Source organism: Ambystoma mexicanum, chromosome 1p, assembly GCF_040938575.1.
Source record: "Ambystoma mexicanum isolate Mex_15411 chromosome 1p, UKY_AmexF1_1, whole genome shotgun sequence".
Classification (NCBI taxonomy): domain Eukaryota; kingdom Metazoa; phylum Chordata; class Amphibia; order Caudata; family Ambystomatidae; genus Ambystoma; species Ambystoma mexicanum.
This window is the reverse complement of record NC_090921.1, coordinates 601570318-601589095: the sequence shown is the minus strand read 5'-3', so window position 1 is coordinate 601589095 and position 18778 is coordinate 601570318. Positions and strand designations below refer to the sequence as shown.

The 18778-nt window shown below is 47.5% G+C and overlaps 1 protein-coding gene across 3 annotated transcripts in view; it reads left to right on the top strand.

Annotated features, from left to right (window-relative positions):
• The window catches only part of LOC138576543 (hepatic lectin-like), a 338738-nt gene that overhangs the window by 308826 nt on the left and 11134 nt on the right, over window positions 1–18778 (top strand). The gene's annotated exons all lie outside the window — the stretch shown is intronic.

Sequence of the window (18778 nt, the reverse complement as noted above, 5' to 3'; positions counted from 1 at the left end):
ACACTAATGACAGTTCTATCGGTTATACCGCGCACTCGCGCAGAGACAAAGATATACAGTAATTGTATTTAGTTAGAAAACCCACATATGATAAAGTCTTCTTTGAAGGAAAACAGTTGGTTAGTCAAACAGTAGCAGAACGTAAGGTTTTAGAGATGCTTTTGGGGCAAATTACCACGTTTAAAGTCCAATTCCTAACTAGCAGCAAAAGCCAGTTTAGGCTTAAAGTCTTACGAAACAGGGAAATGGCAAAAGTTCCTTAGGATACTTCTAGTCTCTTAGATAAGGATGCTTGAAGAATAACACAACGTCGGAGACCCTGTTAAAGAACTCGCAAAAGAGACACAAGCTGGCAGCTTGGGTCAGAGGTAAGAGTGGACCCCCTGGACATCTCTTCATGCACTCCAATGCTCTGGAGCAACTTCTCAATTTAAGATAAGCAATACATTTCACCCCCACAGTATCTTCGGTCGGAAGGAATGTTTGTGACTGGGTTCTCCTCTGTGCAGCAGTGATCGACCCGGTCTCCGGATTCCTTGGCCTGGTGATGAAAGGCAGGACAATGAACAGGATGTCTCAGCAGCAGTCTCAAGGGAGTACCTCTGGAATGGATGTCTTCAGCTTCTCTGGTCAGTTTGTTGTTTTGGTGCCTTTTCTGCAGCACCAACAAAGGACACTATTTACCCGTTCAATCTTCTTCGATTCCTGGAGTCTGGTGAGGGGACTTGGATGAGTCAGATTGTGAACCGAAAGAGGTACACCTGGAGCTCAGCAAAGACTTGGATGGATTAGGCCTTGGCAAGACGTTGCACTACGATTGTGTCAGAGGTCTCCAGGTATTCACGGTCTGCAGCTCTGGAGGACTGCATGCCATTAGAAGTAAGTGTGCACAATATCCAAATACGTTTAGAATAGATAAATACCCAGTGTGAAAGACACGAATTAAGCCTTTTCTGAACTTTCTTTTAGCTTTGGAAGATGGAATAGAGTGGACTTTAAAACACACTCCTTGGAGTGTGTGCCTCTAACAGTTATTAACCCCGGGACTACTGAAATTCTTTACACACAGCGCCTGCAAACAGGTACGATTAGGAATGTATCAATGCATATCCCCATAACTTAACACTGATGTTCAGTGCATGTAGTACTATTTTGTGTAGGTTCAGTTTGAAACACTCGCACTAATTAGGCACTTTAACTTTTACTCCCCAGGCCCTTATGCACTGAGGGATGCGTTTTTCTCTTGACCCACCTGAATACCTTTCCTCAACATCACCACATGGAACTCTGAAAGGATGAGATTGAACTAAAAGAAAACGTATTGTAATGAACATTGATTGAAAGATTGCTCCTGACGAAGGGCACATCATTCTCGAAATGCGTTGAGCTCATTATTGGATGTGTGAATTAGGAAATCTATTGACACATGTGCAGTACGCAATATGAACTGAATATTGTTTAACATTTTTGTCAAAATCTAATTACTTTGTATATGAGTTACATAAATACATTCTTATCTTTTAAGAAAACCCATTATTGACTCCACTTTCCAAAATTACGAAATCTAACGGACTACTGTCCTCACGAGTTTATATTTACTTATTATTTGTCAGTAGACAATACTCTGAGGGTGCAGGGTACGCAAGTGTTCCACAGCTCTTGGACACCATGAATCCCATGAGGCCTCGAGCCCTACAGGATAAATGGTCAAGCCCTTACAAAGTTGTGGAGCAGCTGGGTAAGGTCAACTATTTGGTGGAACTCAGGAGGCCTAGACAGGCCCCAAGAGTGTTTCACATACATAGGCTGAAGGCTTTCATCACTAGTGTTAGATATGGAAGAGGAGGGATCAGAACCTCTACCTGACTTATTCCAGAATAGTCCTTTGGATGGCTCCATTGAGGGTGTCCAAATGGCCCCTCACCTGACTTCTGACCAACAAGGGAAAGTAAGAACCTTTATGAGGCAGTTCTCCTTGTTCTCACTGACTCCAGGTTTGACCTCTTGGTGCAAACACCAGATTGACTCTGGAGATAGTGTACCTTCCAAAAGTAGGGGATACAGAATGTCAGACAAGGTAAGATCCTACATCAAGGCAGAGGTCAACAAGATGTTGGATCTAGGAGTGATTGAACCTTCCAGTAGTCCCTGGTCCTGCCCTTTGGTGTTAGGGCCAAAAGCTGGTACCTCAGAACTTAGGTTCTGTGTGGATTATAGGGCTCTGAATGCTGTCACCAAGACAGATGCTCACCCCCTACCTAGAACTGATGAGCTGGTGGATACATTGGGTGCCTCCGAGTAGCTCTCCAAAATTTGACCTCACTGCGGGTTATTGGCAAATAGCCTTAGCAGAACATGCCAAGCAGAAAACACCATCCTCAACTCCAGAAGGCCTTTACCAGTTCATGGTAATGCCATTAGGGTTGAGAAATTCACCTGCCACTTTTCAGAGGCTTGTAAACCATGTTCTAGATGGGATGGAACATTTCTGCTTAGCATATCTGGATGATATAGCAGTCTTCAGTGCCACCAGGGAGGAACATGCAGAGCACCTCAGAATTGTGTTACAGGCTCTTCAGAATGCCCACTGAACCATAAAGGCCTGCAAGTGCCAGATTGGTCAAGAATCAGTGGTCTACCTTGGGCATGAGGTAGGTGGAGGGAGGATTCAGCCTCTATTCAGTAAAGACCAAGCAGTACAAGGCTGGGCTACCCTCACTACACAAACCCAAGTAAAAGCCTTCTTAGGACTCACTGGGTACTACCAACATTTCATGGCAGGCTATGGCACCATAGCTGCACCTCTGACTGCTCTCACTACTCCAAAGAAGCCTAAGAAGGTCTCTTGGTATGAGGAGTATGAGAAGGCCTTCAATGGCTTAAAAGACTACCCGTGCCAGGCCCCTGTCCTCAGGGCCCCTGACTACAAATGTGCTTTTATTGTGCAGACAGATGCCTGTGACACTGGGATAGGTGCTTTACTATCACATATAGATGAGATTCCAGCTTAAGGACAGATAGCTCAGGTGGTCCACTGTGGAGAAATAATGTTTCTCTGTTGTGTGGGCCCTAAGGAAGCTGAGGCCCTATCTCTATGGGACCCACTTCACAGTGCAGACTGACCATAAACCCTTGAAGTGGCTAATGAACATGAAGGGAGAGAATCCAAAGTTGCTCAGGTGGTCCATAAGCCTGCAAGGGTTTGACTTCACCATTGAGCACAGGCCAGGTATACAACATAACAATGCTGATGGGCTGTCCAGAATGTTTAACCAACCTGAGCATGAGCCCTATCCAGCGGTGGAATAGTTCCCCCTGTCCTTAGACTGGGAGGGGCGAGTGTTAGGAAAGATTTCATTTATGTTACATTTTTACCTCCATTTATGGACCCCGCAAACTTTTTGCTTTTTTTTGGCTATCCTAACCTGACCTTTTCCAGTGGATCCCAGCCTTCAGCTGAACTCCCCTGGGCTTTTGCTAATTTGTTATGGGGAAAGTGATTCATCCTTCAGACTGTCAGTACTAGGAAACTATATTTCCCTTTGTCCTTGACTATGTTGCCATTCCGTGGCAACTTTTTAACAGTGCACATTGTATCTTCCAGTACTGTGTGGTGGGGTCCCTTTTTATTCCAGAGCCCCTAGACACTCTCAAAGGAATTTCTGGTGATTGTATGTGTGTGCCTGGATGAACTGGTGGCAGCAGTTACTTTTCATAATGTTTTACTTTTTTTTTACCCAGTTAAACTGTGTTTACCGCATTTGGCTCAAGACTGTGGCCAGGTCTGAAAATGGCAGAGCCACAATGTCTTTTGTTCTGTCCCATGGCCATTTTGTCACATGACTTTACCCAGGTTGAGTCAGCTGGGTTTTTCTTATTTGGGCATGCAGCCTTCCGTGAAAACCGATCTCTTTTGCAGGCCTGTCACGCATGAGTGCCCAGGAAGAGGGCTGGAATGGCTGGTCCCAATCCACACCACTGGTGCCAGGATGTCTGGAGTACCTGAATGACTGAGACCACCATGAGTCGTGATTGGTCCACATCTGGGATGCCTGCAAGAGAGCAGATCTTCTATTGGAAGTCCTTGATTCTGGCGCAAAGCTAATCTTGGACGAGAGACGGGGCTCCGCATCCATTCCAGGTTGATCACCTGTGTTCTCACCGAACTACAGAAGGAGCCAAGTCTCCTACATAAAGAAATGGACTTCTGAAACTGCCGGAGATGCTTTGGAAGGTTTTGGCACCCTTTGCCATCTGCTATCCCGTTAGACCCCTGCTTTTTTTCGATCAAGAAGGCCTGCAAAGGCGCTTAGCCCCTTTGGAGTAGTGGGAACTACTTCTCTCAGTGCCCCCTGCTTACCCACGAACAAGCCCTTTCAGAAGTGTTCCTTGGCCACCCAGTGAACTGTCCAGCTGTACCTCAACAGGGTCGGATTCGCCCCTCAGCCTTTCAGCCCATAGCCGGGCCGAAATCATCCCCAGGGAGTGGGGGACGGTTTCTGGCCATGCCTGGGCCAGTTTGGAAGAAAAAAAAATAGAAAAAAAATCTTTCTTTTTTTTTCTTTTTCAAAAAGCCTTTCATCCTTCATAGGTCGATAAAAGAGTACCAACACAGGTTGGGTGATGTAGTATGCATATTTGTTCTATAAAAAAGAGCTTAAGCGTAAGTGCTATACAATACCATATTATCATTTGGCCTTTGACGTCTGCTTGGATTCACAGTAATTTAGTGTACTAAGGAACAATGCTATTTGATGCCACTTCCTGTTTTGTCAAGGGGTGAAAGGTCGTGTTTCAACGCTTCCGGGATGTCACTTTGGAGTGGAGTCAAATGACATCACTTCCGGTGATGTCATCAGAGGTCAAGGGTCGTGAGGCGAGGGGTGGGCCACTTTTTTTTGGGTGACCGGTCCTATTTCTTGTCCCAGTCCGACCCTGTACCTCAAGGTAATCTGCGGCACCGTTGCTGTCACGAGATAAGACCTCAGACTTGGTACATCGTGTGCTTGTGGTCATGTGCTTTCTCCTGCCAAATTCCGCAGGCCTAGCACCTCTGCGTCACGAATAAGGAGAGTGCATAAAGCTGCTTGCATGCACTATTCCTGCGTCACTACCTGGTGGTGACGGTCGCTATTGTTCTCCTGTTGTTCTGCTCTCCTGTGCCCTTAAGCCAGCTGCACTGGAGTTTTTTCCATGCCTCCTTCGGAAACTGAGAAAAGGCAACTGTCCCGTCACGGACGATCGTTCTCCACCGCAGCCACTGAGAGCCGGAGCACCGCGAAACTGCAAGACTCGCACCAACTAGCGATCAAAACTAAACTGGTAAAGTTTGGTCTGGACTGTGCTGAGGGTCGGTGAGTACTTGCATCACTTACCGGTAGTCCCTGGTACAACCGATCACTTTTACAAACAAGTATCCCTGAAAGGTATTCGAACTTGGTTGGGTTAGCCTGCGCTCCCTAGCTATTCTCCCCTTTTCAATGCTGCTTTGCTGCCAAGGGCAGGGCCTACTCGAATAGTGGGAACCAATTCTTTATCGCCTCAAGCCCCTTCCTGACTTGCTACAGCCCCTCCAAGAAGACCCGCTTTTTGTTCATCTGCGCAATCGTGTGTTTTTACGCACAACTGTACTGTTGAGCATAAGGCTCCCCACTTCTTAGGTTTGAACTCGAAAGTTAGGGAATGCACTCTGAAGAATTACCTAATGCCATTTGTGTACTAACTTAACCCTCTCTTCACATGTTGTGGTTATATCTTGTAACTGAAAAAAAGGGTGTGGCGAGGTGTGCACTCCAGTTTCCAGTCAAAATAGACCTGATACAAAAAGTAACTGGGTTACATCCCAAAAATAATTTAATAAGTATTAACAGGGTTGAATCCCAAAACATTGAAAAAGTATTAAGAGAGTTGGATCCCATCTGCTGTTCAGTTGCTCTGTTTTTCTTCTACTCCTAGCGCTTTCCTGTCACAAACAATCATCAGGGAGGCTGTGCTGGTATTCAGATGATTCCAATTAGCAGCACTTATAGTCTCTAGGGATTCTGGTAGCTCTAGTTTTCACATGTTACCAATTTTGGGAAAGATGTGTGCCCCAGGAGGGGTGTCAGTTCCTGGTCACCTGAATTGAAAAGATTTTCTCACTACAACTACCAGAATCCTTCGATACTGAAAGAGCAACTAAATTGGTAACACCTGAAAAGAAACACAGCCTCCCTGATGATTGTGTGTGACAAGAAAGCGCTTGGAGGAGAAGAACTAAAGAGCAACTGAATTGCAGCACTTGGGATTTAACCCTGTTAATACTTGCAACTGAACTGCAGCACTTGGGATTCAACACTGTTAATACTTCGACATTCTTGGGATTTAATCCAGTTACTTTTTGCATCATGTACATTTTGACTGGGAACTGAGTGCGCGCCTCGCCTTCCTCACTATATCTTGTAACTGAATTGCATTAGGAAATGTGATGTATATATATTGTATAGTTTAAGGATTTGTGTGATAACTGTTTTCGCATTGCTAAAGTTACTTGTGTCTTTCCGGTCCGGCCAACAATAAATGTATAGATATTTTTCATATACACTTGTCTAAGAGTAATTTGTGGTCATTGCTGTGTGTGCTCATTGTGGGCTTTCGATCACTCACCCCTCCTGAGACTTAGGCCCTCATTAAGACCCGGCGGTAAGCGAAAACAATGCCAGTAAATGATTACCGGCATCGTTTTCAGCTAGGTCCGATTATGACCCGTGAAAGTGCTATTAGCGGCATCGTAGTTAACGGTGCCGCTAACTGCACCAAGGTCACGTGCACGCGACCTTCCACGCCGTAAATAACGGCATCGCGCAAAGGTACACGAATCACGAACCAAGCGGACATGCACTTAACGCCATCACAAAGGCCGTTAAGTACCTTACCGCCATGGTACTAATTCCGCCATTGCGAACCAACCGTAAATGGCCGTGTGCAGTGTATCCAGCTGCCACAGGTGCACAGAATCAGCACAGGTGGAGGCAATACAGACTCACCAAGTACAAAAAGAGCACACCCCACCCCTTCCCACACCCAGTCACACTCCACAATGATTCCAATAGGACTAGCAATGTTGGGGCTGGAGGACCTGATTGCAATGCAAGTGCTACAACCACAACAACAACAACAACAACAACAACAACAGGCAGCACAGAGGAGACACAGGAGGAGAGGGAAGGCAAGGCAGGGCCACCAAGCCCCACCAGCACAGCCAGTGCCACCACGCAGGCAGCCCCCAATCCCACGCATCAGAGCCAGTCCATTCAACCTCACCGCTGAGCAGATCCACACCCTGTACCGTTTGGACCGGGACACCATCACCACCATCGTGGACATGATACACAACAACATCGTCAGCATGATAGAAACACCCACCGCCATCCCACCCCTACGGAAGGTAGTGTTCGTGCTCCACTTCCTGGCCACAGGCACCTACCCGCACACAGTGGGGCACTTGCATGGCATTTCACAACCATTATTCTCACGTACACTGATACAAGTGCTTGATGCCCTCCTCAAGCACACAGAAGACCACATCTCATTACCACGGTCTGCCCAGGAAATTGCAAACACCAAAGTGGGTTTCCATGCACTAGCCGGCATACCTGGTTGCATTGGTGCCATCGACTGCACCCATGTGGAATTGGTGGTCCCACATGCCATGGAGGTACCGTACTGCAACCGTAAACTATTTCACTCAATCAACGTGCAAATGGTCTGTGCCTCCAACAGGATCATCACACATTGTTGTGCCCGATTCCCCAGATCAACCCATGATTCAATGGTTCTGCGTAACTCCACAATACCACGCTACATGGAGCGACATGGGTAGGTGATTGACGTACCAATGCATACTTTACCTGGCTGAAAGGGGGGGGGAATGATGCATACATTACCTGGCTGAAAGGGGGGGGGAATGATGCATACTTTACCTGGCTGAAAGGGGGAGGGAATGATGCATACTTTACCTGGCTGAAAGGGGGGGGGGATAATGCATACATTACCTGGCTGCGAGTAGCAGAGGCAATGGAGCCAGCTCATACCCTAAAACAGCACAAACGTCAGCTGACACCTGTACACATAATGCCCGATGTAAGCAGCCCTACCATGTAAATGAAGGTGTGTCCCAACCATGACACAACCATCTGCAAGTGCATTGTACTGATTCAGACCACATTGACTTCAACGTAATGCACCTGCATGCACGGCACCAAACACCATCAACTGAAAGGCCTGTCCCCCATAACTGCGCACAAAGGAGGCACATGACGGACAGAAACATCAATACACCATTACACAGACACCAAGGCAGCAAAAACGTCCCTATCAACATCAGTAGTGCTCATTGGGGTCATCATGAGGCTGACAGCAATGTTGCCATAATGTGAGCGTTGATATCACAGGACACGTGCCAGGTCACCAAAACAAACGTCATGAACGAACACAGTGGATGGGCACTCACAAGGCACTTGACCCCCCTGCATAAATTGGTTGATGGCATTCGAAACAGTCCATGAGACCAATACACATATACCGGTCACATAGTGTGAATCCATTTGTGCATGTAAAATTGGTACAAAGTAAAAGTCAAATGCATGCCATGGTGGCACATCATGTTTGGTATTTGATGTCATGACTGACACATACATTGTTGCCCACATACAGGTGATGCAGGCTATCCCCTGAATAGGTAGCTCCCTACACCCGTCAGGAATCCTCAGAACCAGCACGAGGAGGACTTCAACCGTGCACATACACGTACCTGTGTGGTGATTGAGCAGGCATTCGGCCTACTGAAGGCACATTTTCGCTGCCTCAGCAGGTCTGGTGGGGCACTCCTGTACCGCCATGAGAAGGTTGCAAAGATCGTCATGGCATGTGTCATGCTACACAATATGTGCATCAGACGAAATGTGGCCCTGCCCCCTGACGCTGAACTGCAACCACCTGACGATGAGGATGAGGAGGGTGGGGATGGGGCAGCACCTCAAGGAGGCAGCGATGCACAGGAGGGGCGTGAAATGCGTCAAAATATCATTAACCAATGCTTCTAGCACACACAGCTGGTGTGTGTAACATGGAGACGGCACTTGGGGCACTGTGTGTGTCTGGGACATGCACACTGTGGACTGTACACCAATAAAGCACACATATGCAATGAGCAATGTCCACACATTTGATTTGTGCAAAAGGGAAAGGTGTATTGGAAATGTGAATTGGTTTAACACACCCACTCCCCCCTCCCCCCTGAACTCCCTAACACACCCACTCCCCACTCCCCCCTCCCCCCTGAACTCCCCAACACAACCACTCCCCCCTCCCCCCTGAACTCCCCAAAACACCCACTCCCCCTTGCCCCCCCCCCTGAACTCCCTGCAAAGGAGTGAGGATGCCTGTGATGAAGTGGCTGATGTTGCATTTTTCCACTGGGCGGCCACTATTGGCAGCCCCCTCTCCCGGCCCCCGGGGCACCCCTGCCTGTGCTCCGCAGGTTCCTGCCCAATCGGCGGACGGGGCTGCTTGGGGTTGAACTTGCAGCGGAGGAGGTACCTGGCTGCTCATTGGGACGCATGTCCCTAATTGACTGAACTAGCTCAGAGAGCACGTGCCGCACCGCGGCGAGTTCAGCACAGATGTCCTTTGTGGAGGACTGTATTGCAGCCTTCACAGTCTCTGCGCATTGCTGCATCCCTGCCCTTGCACCCCCACATTCTGCCACATGCTCAGTCAGAAGTGAGGAGAGTTGGTGCTGCCGTGTGATAATCTCCTCCAACGACTGTTGATTTTTCTGGGCCATGGATATTGGCAGTGGTGTTTCCATTGGGCTGCTCGCCTCCTGCACATCTTGCACTGAGCATGGAGAGCCTGGCCAAGACTCAACATCTGATTGCCCCTGTGTGGCATCTTCATGCTGGCTGCTTTGCGACAGGTAGGGGGAATGAGGGCGGGGAGGAGGGGGTCCTACAACGATCTCCTCATCAATCCCTGCATCACTGTCAGAGGAAGCTGCAATGGCAGCAATTTCCCCGATTGTGCTGCTTCCTGCAGACACAGTCCCTTCTGTGGCCACCAGTTGGTGTATGTCTGCTGCTGCTGCTGGTACCGTGCTGCTTTCTGTAGTGCCTGTCAGTGCCCTGTCCTGTGTTTTTCCCCACAGATTTCTTCTGCTGTGTGGGTTCGGTCTGTACAGCAGAGGTGGAGGGTTGGTGTGCTGGCACTGCGGTCCTGGCCTTCTTGGCAGGTGTGGTGGCAGTAGTGTCTTCCTCGTCGAGGGAGCCTGTGGTGGAGCAAAGGAGGGAAAGTGTTATTGATGGGTCTGCGGACATTGAGCGGGCATTGTGATGACTGCCATCATTTTGATTACTAGATGCTGCACATTGGAGGCTGGGACATACAGGTTGTCTCCCTTTTGTGTGGAAGTAGCATGGAGGTATGTGGGTGCCTACAGTTAGGGTGTGCATACTGCATGTGTACAGGGTGGAGGTCAGAAATGGCTGTAGGCAGTCTTCTGCTGTTGTGTCGCATTAACACTATTAGGCAACATTGTGCTTTACATGAATATGGACTTTAGTGACTTTTGCATGGCTTGATTTGAGGCACCTACCTGCATCGACTGATGTCGGTGCACCTCTCTCCATTTCTCCTACCCCCTCGATGCACTCAATGCCGATTATACTGGCACAGATTTCCTCCCAGGGCTGCAATTTTATTGGGGACTCTGATCCTCCGCCAGTTGCCATGCCCATGTTCCTGTTGGCGGACAGGATGCTCCTAACGCGGAGCCAGAGATCATCCCACCGCTTACGGCACTGTCTCACGTTGCGGGGTGCTGTTCCCACTGCACTGACCCGCTGTGCAACTAGGGCCCATATGGCCTTCTTCTGTGCAATTGCTGCTCTGGTCATTTGGGTGGAAAAGACTACAGCAGCGTTTTCCTGGAGTGTCTCCGCCAACATGTTTAGCTCCTCCCTGCTGAAACGGTCCTGCCGCTGGCGATCACAACTTTTCTTGACAACTTTAGGCATTTTCTCGAAGGGTAGATGTAGCTGATATTTTCTGCCGGTTCTCACGGTCAGATGTCCACTGGTTGCGGAGGATGCCAATGGATTGTGTTTTTGAAGATGGCCGCCGTGCTCTTTCCCGTTCCGCCGCGATGACGCAACTTCCAGTTCCGCTTATTTACAGTCACCGCTAATTGCGGTCACCGCTGATTGCGGTCACCGCTAATATCGGTGGGAGGGGTGGCGGTGGAGCACCTTGCGCGGCATACGATGCCGGTAGGTGCCATTTTGGGGGCGTTACCGGCATGGCGCAGTTTACATTACCGGCATGGCGCAATGCTCGTGCCAGATGGGTCGTAATGTGCCGCTTTTTACGGCTTCAGGCCAGCACGGACACGTTAGTTGCGCCATGCCGGTAATGTACATTACTTACCGCCGGGGTCGTAATGAGGGCCTTAGTCTTGACCACCCGACAAGCTACCTAGATAGATCTGGCTTGTCCAGAAGGTTCCCCTGTTTCACTAAACCGAGGGTGGCCTCCTAAACGTCTCCCCACAAGGTCAGAGTTTAGAAATCCATCTTAATGTTATGCTTCCCCAAGAAGCAGGAGGAGGGCGGCAAGTCTTAGTGATAGCCCACTAGGGGTTGAGATGCTCAGGGTCCTGCCTATTCTGACTAAGTTGCAGTTACCAGGAGACCCAGATCAGAATGAATCATACCAGGTACTGCAAGAGCTTGCTTTCCTGGTGGGGCTTTGCCTGCAAGGAAATATCCAGGTCTGGGGGATGCTTCTAAACTGAAGGAGGTGATCAAGGATGAAGGACATCTAAGCCTGCTGGCTAGGGGCTCTTATCCCCTGGACACTTTGAGGGTATTGCCTCAACCCCTACCAATGATCAATGACCTAGAGACACCCAAATACTCTCCAAAGGTGAATGGTCAGACAAGGCCAAACCCCATCCCAGAGAAACATCTGGTTAGTACAGCCATTTTGCCATTGGGTAGGGAAGCTACACCTTGCCCCTCTGAGAGGCATGACAGCAACACAGAGTGTGCAACCCTCCAGTCTGTCTATGAGGTTTGCACCCTCAGGACAAATGAGAACTCCCAGAATGGAGAGTTGCACAGAAATGCCCACTCCAGCCCCAAGGAGGCTGTTTGTGAATGCAGATGAGTTATCCCAATGTGGGATGGGATGGGAACATGGTGGCATGGCCTTTCAGCTTATAGGCAGGCCAGTGATCCAGTAGTGCAGTCCAAGAGGGAGACCTCAGCGATGGACATGGTAAGTCCCAGTATAGGGTTCATAGCCTTGGGGCAATAAACCTGTCCCTTGAAATTTCCAGGACGTGGTATGCAGTGCTTTGCATGGTTTCCATTGGTAACACCATAGGAACTGGAGATGACTCATTAACCAAATAGGGAGAGAGATTGTTTGCCAATGCCTTAGCAGAGACTCTCATCAGCCTATTGGAGTGATTCAGCCCCTGAGCAGGCCGGCTGCACTGTGATCTCTCAGAGGCGACGATGGTCGGTGGCCAGGGTGTGATCTCTGGTTGAGATTATCCCCCACACACAAATTGCTACAGCTCTTTACCCTGTGATGGAAGAGTGCACATGGAAGACTGTGAGGGCCCATCAAAACCGCTTGCAGTTTTTCTTATAAGGGAGTATGAGCAGTGCTAGTTTTGAGCCTCCTATTTAAGCATAGGATGGGTGCAGCCACTTCACCTGGTTTGGATGGAGTCTTTGTTCTAAGCCTGACCCCAGCTCTATCGCAAGGTTTGGAGGAGAGCAAGGAGACAGGGATCAGAGATTCTGACAAACCTCCTGAGAACACATACTTGGCAGATGTGTTTAGAGATGCATCTGGACCACCATAGAGCATACTGTACTGGTAACCAGAAACCTAGGATTGGACTTAACTGGGGGAAATTGCACCTAGTCACAGGGAGGGTGTAGTGGTAGTAGGAATGGATCTGGTCGATCCAGAGTAACATATACGCCTTATGGCTGGGCTAAAGGGATATACAGGGCACTTGCAATTGTCCAGATCCTTACTAGTATTTAGTATAGACATCATGCTTGGACCTTAATTCCAACACAGATGTCTCTCATGAGTCATGTCGCTGGTGTGAGGAGACGGCCCTAGTAGTATGTTAGCTCCCCATTTTTCAGCTGGTGGATTCCTCCCAACGTATAGGGGGAATCTCCCAGATATTTGTTTACATTTTTAGAGCTCTATTACATTGCCATGAACATCACATCTGTTAAGCAGTCTAGTTTGTACCCAATTGGGCCTGCTGGACATTGGGTGTATAATTGAACTTAACAAGATCCATATTTAATATGCCCCATGGACAACTTTTGCTGGGAATCTGTAATTGGCATGCCAGCAGGTTCATAGACTTCTTAGGCAGGTCTGCGGATTAGAGCAGGTCTATGAACTCTGCATATATCACAGTAAGAAACTTCACAGACCCACAAGTTCAAGTGCGGCCTTAGAATTGTCTGTTTCCTGTTTAGAAAGCTAATGGTTAAGTTGGGGCTATATCTTGACAGAAGGTATTTGGGGGCAACCGTGTGACTATCCAGTATCCAACAGCTATGGAGTCACCCAGCCCTTAAATCACCACCTTAGCAGTCCTCAGAGTCATGCAGGGGACTTTGTCACACCCCTCAGATGTCATTTTCTTGTAACGTTCCTTAGGTTAGAGAAACCTGAGGCGAGAATGGAAGGTGGGGCTGGAAGAGTTTAAAGTGGTAATCACACTGCACCATAAATCATGGGATAAAAGAGAAGCACTTTGTTAAGCTTTTTTGCGCGAAAGTCCTAAAATGCCGTTCCCACAGATGTTGACGCTGTTCAATTATATATACCTGCTGGATCATGCCCTGGTAGCAGGTAAGTTCAGATTTTGTTAGTTTTTCTATCGTAAGGAAATTTAAATGCATGCAGAAACATGTTATAGGGCCCATGGGATTGCATGTTCTTTTTACCCCCATTGATACATTTACAATCTGCACAGTACGTTACCTGTAACATCACCAACCATGCAACTTAGTCTTCACCTATTGTGAGGTTGGCATCATGGAAGGAGACACAGACTACAGATTCAATGTATAACAAAAGGTTGTAATTAAGAAAATGTCAGGATGGTGTAAGGCATAACTTGCCCTATGCTAAGGAAACTAAGGATAGTCGGTGTCAATAAGTTCAACTGAAAAGTGTGTCTGTGTCCGAAACTTATGCTTACCCTTGCAACTAAGACAAAACAATGTGTAGGAATGTCAACCATGAACTAAACAGTGTTCCAAAAGTAACGTTCTGAGCTATTACCTGCTCAGGCTTACTCTTCAGCCTCTTTTCCACAATTGTCAACCCATTCAACACAATGTCATTTTTCCTTTTTTTGGACTTACATTAATAAAGTTCCACACCTTTGTAAATGTCAGGATGCCCTTCCTCAAATTCAATATAGTTCCAGGGCAGCACGTTTCAGGGTTCCCTTCCCCAAGTTCAATGTCAAAAGATGTCACAAAAGAAGTATCTTGAAGCTTTGTCTTTAAACTGAGTTTCAACAATTCTTTACAGATCAGGGTTCCCTTCCCCAAGCCTTATGTGCACCAATGGTAGTGAACGTATGATCTTTAGCAATGTGCATGAAATGGATGGGGTTCAGTCCAAAAAAATCGAACCAGCTCAGGAAGATGGCAATGGTTGCTGTTTTATTAACAATTATTTAAAACAGGGAGGTTACAACGGTCATCAACGGACCTTCGCTCAGTTCCCGACAAATTTCTCATAAAACATACACTTTATACTAAAAATATATCAGAAGTGACGTCATACTATGTGGCAAATAAGAAAAACCTACAACCAATTATAATTGGTTCAAGGGGAACATCTAAGTATACTTTCTATAAGGACTGTGATTGTGATTGGCTGTCTACTGTCAGGTGGACAAATTATGACTACCTCTAAAACATATCATCTTCAACACTGTTAAGTACACGGTTTGTCATTGGCTCTCAAACTATAAGGCCATTCATTATGCGGCCCTCTCTAAAACATGTAATCTTCAACACTGTTAAGTACACGGTTTGTCATTGGCTCTCAAACTATAAGGCCCTTTGTTATACGGCCCTCTACAATTGGTTGGCACGCTCGTGCCATGTCTGGAACATTCGGTTAATTTAGCAGCACGTAAGTTCCTGTGAGCCTAGGAAGGCACTCCCTGCACCGTGTGCTGTCGGAGCAGCCTACCATCATCGATCTTCATCTTCATTGCCATGAGGTAAGCCTATCTGGCTTTGTTGCACCTCACGTAGCTCGCTGCTACTTTATTTGCCATTTGATGCGAAATGCCATCAATGCACTTCGAAAGTGCCGCTCTACCATCTAAATCTGTGGCCATCATAACTACTTGTTACCAAAGACATTGTTTCCATGGTGTTTGTTTACAAACATGTTTGTTTGATGCTTGTCAAGATGGCCGCCTCCTAATCTCTGCTGTGCTGTACTACCAGGAGCCCGCCGTACCGAGCTGATTGGGTGCCTGACAACATATTAGCCAATCAGGAGGACCGGCAGGCGAAAGCCGGCTCTCTGATCGGAGGCACGATATCAAAGGCTCCAGTCTGAGCCTGTCGGAGCCGTGAGTAGCCTGGAGTAGTGATCAATGACCGTCCCTCCATATATCAACTAGTCCTGTACTCATCATCGAGCATTGTCGGTAAGCCACTGCTCTTTGTCCTTATTGCACCTTACCCGCGAGCATGTGCGCCCTCCTCTAACTTTCCAAAATACGACACGTGATGCAGCATAATCCAGCCCAATCGCTGTGACAACCAGACTACACCCATTTCTGCAAGTTTGGCACCATAACTAACTCTCAAACTCTATCCGTTGTATGCCCTCCTGCCCGAACCTTCCCCCGCTCAGCATACTACTATAGTCACCTCCCTCCTGCTGCACGTAGCATGTACCGAAGAAGAGCTAAGCCACCTCACCGCGTATGATTATGTTCCGCTCCATCCTTGTATACCTCACCTCCTTTTATACGAGGCACACTGTTGCATCCTACACAATGAGATAATCCGTATTAGTTGTACTTTGCATATGGCTGGTGACTCAGATCATGTTCAACTCTGCATATCGCTGGTAACAGAAAATCTTGTTGCAGTTTGCTCCCTGTTGTTAACTCATTTTAAGTTGCATCCTGCTCGCTGTTGTTATTTCAGATCATGTTGTATCTGCTTACTATCGATTATACCTAGGAGGATACACCCAGCCCATAACAGTGCTCCCTTATGATATCGCCTAGCTCTGTGTACTGCAACGTCAACCATGCCCGATATCTCATAGAGACTGCTTGCACATGCACGCTTTGCGCCTAGAGGAAATAGAGATCTGTGACTCACTATCGCTGTAGCCCTTGCCCCTATCGCCCTCTGTATTGTATTGAGCGCATTTACTCCAACATAGCTTACTATCGTAATGCACATAAGAAGCCCTGCCCTACTCAGTCACATCGATCGTTACTACAGTCGTACCATAGAAACAATACTGACCAGAACATGCCTAGTCTACTGCCCTATACAGCAGGCACCTTCACCCAATTCGGAAATGGCCTTGAACGACTTTGGTGTCCCCGGCACCACCCTCTCCCTTGTTCAACACCTTTCCTACCTAAAGCTTCCCCCTTCCCACCACCAGAAACTTGGCCATGCAATTCCACAACAATTATTGCCCAGCCCTGAGAAGTAACAGTTCCTAAATACCTAGCCAGCCCCCCTGGGGATACCCCATCCACTAGCCCGTACGCTCACCAGGGTCTACTGCCCCTTGCTTAGGAACAACACATCGCGAGCATCTCAGTTCAAGAATGCCAGCAACCTTACTCTCCACCACCCTCCCCATCCTTGGGAGCACAAGGCTATCGAGATTATCCTCATGAACTTGCCTACCCCACCCCTGCATGTATACCTCGGGTCCACCACCCCTCAACCCCTCTCTACACTGCAGTGTAACCAGGACTCAACACGGCCTAAGGTGCATATCCCATACATCACCATTTCCACTCCTACAGATCTCTCCTCCCCATTGTCAGCGTCCAACTCCAGCATCAAAGGGGCCCTTCTAAATGCACAGTCACTAGGAGCGCATGCTATTTACATTCATGACTTACTCCTCGACCAACATCTAGACTTCCTAGTCGTCACTGAAACTTGGCTACACCCAGCCTCAGGCCCTCTACTTGCCCTGGCCATCCTTCCTGACTATACCATCGTTAGGGCTGACTGCTAGGATACCATAGGAGGAGGAGTAGCCATTATAGCCAAATCCACACTAGAGTTCAGGCCCTGCCCACTAGACCTGGTGTCAGGATACAAACTGCTTCTACTAAACTTACAACCAACCCTAAAACCACAATCAACTTTCTCATCATCTACAGACCGCTGAATAATGCAAAGCACCCCGAATCAGACATCCCCTTTACTTATCACCCCCCTCCTCAAGACTAATACCAAATGTATTATCTTAGGTGACATCAATCTTGGATTTAATGACAAACTGTACCATAAAGCTACCGCATTTTACACGGTCCTCTAAGAAATGCATTTTACTCAGATTGTTAACTCCCCCACGCATTCCGAAGGTAGAATCTTGGACTGGATCCTATCATTAAATGTAAATCTATCGCTAGAATCCATCTCTGAAATCACTTGGTCAGACCATTACCTAATAAGTTTTGACATTCTGACTACGAAAACTCAGGGTGCGCCCCAACCCACACCCTGCCCTATCTCAGTGAGAAATAACTGCAAATTTACAGCAGAAAATCTCGTTCCTATCCTGACTGATACCCTCAAGACCTACCCAACATGAAATACCAACCTTGATAGTATTTCCACTATATAGCACAACTGCCTCAAATCGACCATTGATCCAGTAGCCCTGCTCACGTCTAAAATATCCTGCAACACTAAACAAACCATTTTGTGGTTCAATGAAGAGCTCACTGTCCTTTGACAGAACAAAAGAGTGTTGGAGCACTTACATAAAAAGTCTCTGACCACAGCCACAACAAACACATTTTTGCTAGCCAACAAAACCTGTAAATCAGCGATGATAGCTCACAAAGTGAATTCTTTGAATACTCTCATAAATAACGCCTCATCCAATACCAAATAACCATTCTCTTTAGTGGAAGCCCAAGCCCCAATCCCCTCCACCATCTCCACTAACTCAAGCAAAGCCTGGTTAACCACTATCCAGTATGCCCTAGCTTCTAAAATCTTTACACTACAAGAGAAAATACTAAGGAAAAGGAAATTACTGGTCGGCAAAGTACACCTCTCCTTGAGCCTGATGCTGGCGCGGGAAAACCAGCCCCCCAATTCAAATTCACCACTGTTTCCCAAGACCAGTTTCTAAACACCATCTCTGCGCTGAAACCTACCAACTGTAAAGGTGATAGATTTCCTGCTCGCTTAGTCAAACTTTGACTCCCCTACCCTAGTACCCATCATTACCAACTTTATGAATGCCTCCTTCACCACCAACTCTGTCCCCGCCAGTATCAAAGAAGCCTGGGTAACCCCACTTCTTAAGAAACCTTCTATTGACCCTGCTATACCCACTAACTACCGACCCATTACTAAGGTTCCTTTCCTATTGCAAATAGTCGACAAAATAGCCTACTCCTAAGTGCAAGAGTATCTAGAAAGTAACCACCTGTTAG